The sequence below is a fragment of the Opisthorchis viverrini genome, assembly GCF_000715545.1.
Source record: "Opisthorchis viverrini unplaced genomic scaffold opera_v5_83, whole genome shotgun sequence".
NCBI classification, from domain to species: Eukaryota; Metazoa; Platyhelminthes; class Trematoda; order Opisthorchiida; family Opisthorchiidae; genus Opisthorchis; species Opisthorchis viverrini.
Genome location: NW_008751739.1, coordinates 897,069 through 903,839, shown reverse-complemented (window position 1 = coordinate 903,839; position 6,771 = coordinate 897,069).

Here is a 6,771-nt window from a genome sequence, read left to right as displayed (position 1 = left end):
TCAAGGAAGATGCGCATTCCTGAGAAGTCTGCACGGCAGAAGTCTCTAAACCACGTTTGAGATTTGGGATTTCTGGCCCAATAGCAGATGAAATCAAAGGTCAGCACACAGTGGTCCCTATGTCCCAATGGAGCGTTAATTGTTACCTGATCAACGAAGTGTCTTTCGTTGGTGATGACAAAATCCAGGAGGGATGGTAGTTGACCCGCGCGGTATCTGGTTGGTGCAACGACGTATTGAGTCCAAGCGCTCTGTTGAACGACATCAAACAGCGCCGCTGCAAAAAGTTCGTCTGATTCGACGCGCTTGAGCGCAACTCGGGCGGCTTTGGGGCGTTGAAGCCACCTACAAGCAGATGAATGAAGTGGTAGTTGGAGGAGAGTTACCCAAGGGTTTGTATGAGGAATTGGTCATCTTCAGGGGGACTCGAAGGGCTACGGTAGACCACGCCGTGAAGTAGCGAATGAGACCCGCGCAGCGGGATTTGGACCCACAGTGCATCGCAAGAGGGTTCAGGGGTGGTGTCAGAGAGGACAATCGGGATTGGTATGGCCGCATGTAAGTACAGAGCAACCCCACCAGCCCTCCCTCTTTTTGCGTCGGCCCGAAAGATAGAGTAGCCGTCTATCGAGATCTCCGCGTCAGAGACATCTGGTGCGAACCAAGTCTCCGTGAGTGCAGGTTCCGAACGACCCCTTGTCCGCCGCCCTGACATCCCACAACTCCTGAGTCTGATTCAACCCCGCACGCCAAACTGGAAGAAACTGTGGAAGCCGTTTGTTTTCCACATAGAAAAAGAAAAAACAAAGGGCTATCAATCCGGCACCAAAATCTAAGCCGCAAGCTCGCAACCCATTGCACACGGGTTAAGCATAGGATGAACCGGACAAATAACCGAACTGCTGACTCTAACCGTACCTAGATCCTGTAAATATGTTACGGCCTTCTAGACTCCAGGGAAACAACTTAAGTCCTTCTTCTCTCTCATTAACAGGACCAAGGATTGGTACACAGGATCGAAGTGTTTACCCAAGCATTGATCCTTAATTTCCCAGCGCGGGACAGTAATCTTGCCGCCGCAAGGACACAACAAAAAGCATTTAAAAGTGCTTTGAACCGGCTAGGAGCCCATTAGCCGCACAATGCTCTCAGCTGAAAGACACTTACAAGTGGAGTAAGACTATTTGCGACAAAATGTTGCTTTTTGTTGCGTATGTGCTAAAACCGAAAACCATCCTAATGTATTTCCGCACTTTTAGCAGCTCTTCAAATTTCATCGTTCACTGAAGCAATCATATCTCTGGCGAAAAAGTCTGATGGAATAATTTCCCAGGGATGCCTAAATCTGGCCCAGAAGTATGGATTGGTACTCTGAACTTAATTGCTCAGTTGCTTCAGTCTATCAGGGACATATCACAGCTTTCGAAAATTCGGTTCCATTGTGCGAATACTGAGCTCCAACTGGGCAGTACATATAGCGTGAACAACCGCCGGAGGAAGGTTATTTCATACATCAAATACCCGAAAGGAGAAAACTGTTGCCTAAATAAATGTGCTTGTCCCGGCGTCTGTTAGTTCAACGGTGAAAAACCTGTTGGCCACACCTTGTTCAAACAGGGTAGAACTGTTAGGTCTACTCGGAGACGACGGTACTCCAAGGAGAATAAATCAGGCACAGCAAGACGCGTTTCACAATCAACAAATTTAAGGCCGAGAACCATTCTCGTAGCAGCTCGTTGGACACGCAGAAAGTCCCCTGAGCCGTCGTTCGAGCTCCGTGTCGTCCCAAACTTCTGAATTGGAGGGCAGAATGTGAATGGCTTGAAAACACGCAAGCTGACGTTCAGTAAGTCCGAGGAAAGTGGAGGAGGACGTGATACGCAGGCACCTATTAGCTGGTTCCCTGTATCTCGTATTTTTTTGAATTCGGATCAGATTTGTTTGTTTTAAATGGTATACGGTTTTGGTTTCCTTCTTTGAACGCGTATGGTTCGTCCAAATGTTGACAGGATTATTATGAATTCCTGGATAATGGTGAGTCGTCAGCAATCAAGAACTGAATCCAGGTGTTGACGTTTGCCTTACCCATACGCCCTGAGTGCCTGCATCAGCTATAGACCAATTTTGTTTGAAATTTATAACCCAACTCTTCAGCAGAATATATTTGTTCTAGGCTTGTTTCTGATTGGATAGGTTGCATGAAATAAACATAATTCCCCTTGACTGTTCTCAAGATGCTCAGTATATCATTACCACCGTAGGGATCTTGTGTTCTATGTCTCAGTGAACACTAAGCTTGCTTCGGACTGCAGTCCGAACTCTTCCTGCCAACCCCTCTATAAGCGGCTCTGGAACCAGTGCTTGAAAACGTTGCTGCGGTATGCATAAGGGGCGTAGTACGTAGTGCCGCAAGGGCCATACTTCGATCATGCTTGACAAAGATCTTATTGATTGTTAAATTTGTTTGGTAGCGTGCTGGTCAGCACGGCCTGTCCTGTATATGAGCCTTGGACGCATACCCAGTGATTCTGTGCTACCGTCTAAATCTTTGTATAATGTCAAAAACGCACTCGTACACCATCACTTCAACTGTAGCGTTATCACGTTTTGAGTGGGAGGAAGATGAAACGTCTGCAAATCGGTTTGGTTGTCATGACAGTGTCAAGCAAAGCAGTACGACTAGTATAATCATGGACTTATTCAATGAGTCCAAAAGTGTTGTATTTCCATTTAAATACGAGTAAGGGTGGTGCGAGATATTTCACTGGACGGCCCCAACTCACTCCAGACCTTTTGCCGTTCGAATCCAATACCAGCTTCTTGGCCACTACTGTCTATATTCGAACTAACCTGGTGACATCTCAGCCTACGTGCTTCCTCAAGGTGACATGGCGGTTGAGCATCGTGAAGGTGTTGATACGAAGTGGAAACTGATCAGGAAGAGCGTTCCAATAAGGTCAAATGTACTGGGAAAAGTAATTTGCACTGTCAGGATGACTGCGGACTGATAATCTGAAACAGTTGCTTCGTAAATGATGTTTTTGGGATCCCGAGTACTCATTGACACGATTGGTCGGCAGTTCCCAGTCCGCGATACGAAGACAGATAAAGTCATACTTCGTACTAAAATTCGCGCTACATGTACCGCAGACCAACCTAGAAGCTTCTCTGTTTGCTCCAATAATTTTGTATATCGTTCTCGCCACGAGCTCCAGACATCGGCCGCCTATTCCAAATGTGGGTCGATGTACTCCTTTAGCAGTCGGAGAAACATGCTTGTTGAGGGTTCTCAGCGTTCATCTGAGGAGATCCACTTGTTTGATGGTAGTGACAGTAATTCAAGCACATTTTGACTTCTGTCTAGTTTCGTCTCACAGCGCGTGTATGAAGCTGCGGTCGACGCAGAGAGTGCGGTCCAATTTTTTGACATTGAAAGGTAGTCAAAATTTTATTGTGTAATTAAACTAGATCCACTTCTAGAAATGTCAGAAATTGACATTCTAAGGGTTCTCAATGGATCGTCTGATGCCCACGGATGCCTCAGAATAGTTGCTGATTTAGCATGGTGTCAATGGATTTCTAACGAGGTGAATAAAAAAACGGGTATTTGCTTGTGCATCAGGTTCTCAAGTCGTGGAAAGCATCCAGCACCATTGATTACGATGGATCGGCTGAGTACTGCGCATTCCGAAGCACCGTCTACCGAGACTAGTGTTGTCCTCTGGGCCTTCAGAACGGCGCAAACCGCGAGGTAGACAGTGCATGGCAGGAGGGCATGAACGAAATTACGAAGAGTTTGGGTGTTGGTGTTGTACGCCTTCTAGAATGGGGTGAATAAAAAAACGGGTATTTGCTTGTGCATCAGGTTCTCAAGTCGTGGAAAGCATCCAGCACCATTGATGGGATCGGCTGATACTGCGCATTCCGAAGCACCGTCTACCGAGACTAGTGTTGTCCTCTGGGCCTTCAGAACGGCGCAAACCGCGAGGTAGACAGTGCATGGCAGGAGGGCATGAACGAAATTACGAAGAGTTTGGGTGTTGGTGTTGTACGCCTTCTAGAATGGGGCCCCCGTCGCCGCGTGCGCTTGAGAAGAGACGTTGCAAGAAATGGCGGCCAGTCGATGGCAGTGGTGTCATTTTCTTTCTAGATTGTTTCATTGAGCGCCTCACTCACTCCTTTTCGCTCCTTTTCACTCCAAGACTTTAAATATAGCTAGATGAACTTTATGGTTTTACGGCAGTTAAGCATCAGTGTCAACACTGATGATGATGGCGTCCAACACTCCGTCAGTTTAGATAGAAAATGACAGTTAATGCCAATGACACCAATGAGCCGCCATATTTTCACCGTACCCGGATGGTCTTGGATACTCGACTAGGGACCTATGCTAAATGCAACCCGGTGAGTACCGCAACGTAATTATCTCTGACGGCGTTGGCAACCTCCGGTAGAGTACGTGTGATACTGGTTCTGTTATCATCGGCGGGAATCCCTATTAGATTTTTCTGAGTCAACATTTCTGCGCAATGGGATTCTCCGTCAATTTTACCACCAGTGCCTGCTCCGTTTGTCGATTCTGATGAGACGGTCTGTCCAGGGTGACTCCCTTGGGTTATCTTCATGACGGTACCAAGTGTGATTTCGCTGGTGTACCCATTTCAGCCCTCTGCTCAACAGGGATCCACTGGTTTTCTTAGTGGTCTTCGGCATTGTTTTTTGACGCTGGTGCTATCAGCTCATGCATTCGACCGATAAATTGCATCCACACCTCATCTACCTCAGCGTACTCCAACATTGTTCATTGTGCATGCGTGAGCTCGAGATGGCTCAGTTGTCAATGCACGAACCTACTGATGGGCAGATCCGTGGTTCGTGCCCAGTCTCTGCATTTCGACTACTTCTGTCTGGGCCTAAGCAACCCTCGTGCTTCCTGGCATGACGGCTAGGCACCGAAAGGTGTCACAGCCGAACCGCTCCAATCATCGTTCATTTTTGAACAGCATGGTCACAAAAATTGAATCTAGATAACAGATGTGAAAGGGTATGCAGGAGGACGTTAGATAGAAGAAGGGAAGCGTCCCATTCGAAGGCCACCAACAGTTCCAGCCAGACAAGATGAATTCCAGCGTGTGTAAGAATGTTTGGTGTAGAAGCACACATGTAAAGACCAGCAACTGAAGAATAGATAAAGAATGTTAAGTGTTACTTAAGGCGCCGTAAGCGCTAGCACATCGGGCACAAAGTATCCGTCACACTGGGTTACGGACAAGGATGGGCACTCGGTGCTATATGCCACGCATAAAAATGTCGTAGATGCGCAGGGACCCCATACTTTGAAGCAGACACAAGCCACTGACTGTAACCTTAGAAAGTCCCAGTCCGATAACAGCCCTGGTGAACTGAGGAAAGCAGATCCCTCGATATGAAATGATCACCGGTTGATGGACTAAAAGGTCGACATTACAATCGGTAACATGTAGGACTGGGATGATTGCGAGGGAACAGTCATCGTCTCCATACTCCTGCTTATTCCACACAGTCACTTCATGCCCATCCGAGCGTAAACTTACGTCTACCAAAGTTGCTCGGCTACCTTCAACAGTGATTAGACCAGGCTTGATAAAGGACGGCGCAGGTCTTCTCAACTCCTCGAAGACGGTGTATCCAGGTGACAGACGTTTCACGAGTTCCTTTGTAAGTTGCCTATGACGAGCACATCATGCGTGGTCCAGCAGTGCTGCAGAATATGCATCAAATACTCCGGCTATTCACGGTTCCCTTGACAGAAGATCGTCTGACCGTTTTGACCACACCGGGCGCTTCTAACTCTTATCCTATGCAGGGTGCACCGGAGCTTGATAAATCGGAGAAATATCAGAGAACACACTCGGTGAAACGACCGTCAACGCTATTGTACAGACCATCGACCCAAGTAGCCACCAGCTCTTTCTTGGTGTTTACGCAGTTTATGGTTGCATGATCTTACACTTTGTGGGTGCAGAGTGCATACTAAAGGATGGGATGACTTAATTCACTTCATCCAGAGATTTTTGCGCCCTCATCTTCGAAGAGGAGGTGAAGGTGCATGTGCTTTTGGATGAACTAACCAAAGTTATCCCGTCCTTTGGTATGCACTCTGCACCCACAAAGTTTAGGGTCATGCTCCCGGACAAGCAGCCACTGAACACGCCACTTACGATCCAGGGAGAGGCACTGGAAGTTGTGGAGCGTTTTGCGTATCTTGGAAGTTCTATTAGTCCTGATTGTATCATGACATGAAGTAAATGCACGAATCTAAAGGAATCGGGTCACGTTTACTAATTTGAGACACCTATGGCGACATGGGTGCATATGCCGAACCATCGCCTGCCGAAGAGAGTGCGTCACGAAGAGACTGGACCTTACCGTTGTGTGACGGTTTGCGCACCCTAGCGATCCATTGAGCTATACTGGAGAGTGTCCCGCGACACCCACAGAGTCTCTCACACCAGGTTGGTCAATGGTTAGAGGTCTGACGAACACAGTCTCCTGGCCCTCCAAGTTGGGGGTTGGAACATGTGGCGACTTGTTCCGTAGAAATGGTAATGCATTTGCATTTCCAGCCGAATACCGCTGCCTTGCGGTTAGGCTTTTGAGCCAAATGCTTTGGTTGAGGACCCTAATCGTCCTCCTGTCTAGGTGTGGGCGCCCTGGCAGTATTCCAGCCCACGTACAACCATGAATTGCACATACACAAATAAACTCATGCCACATCGGCCGTCGCGTGGT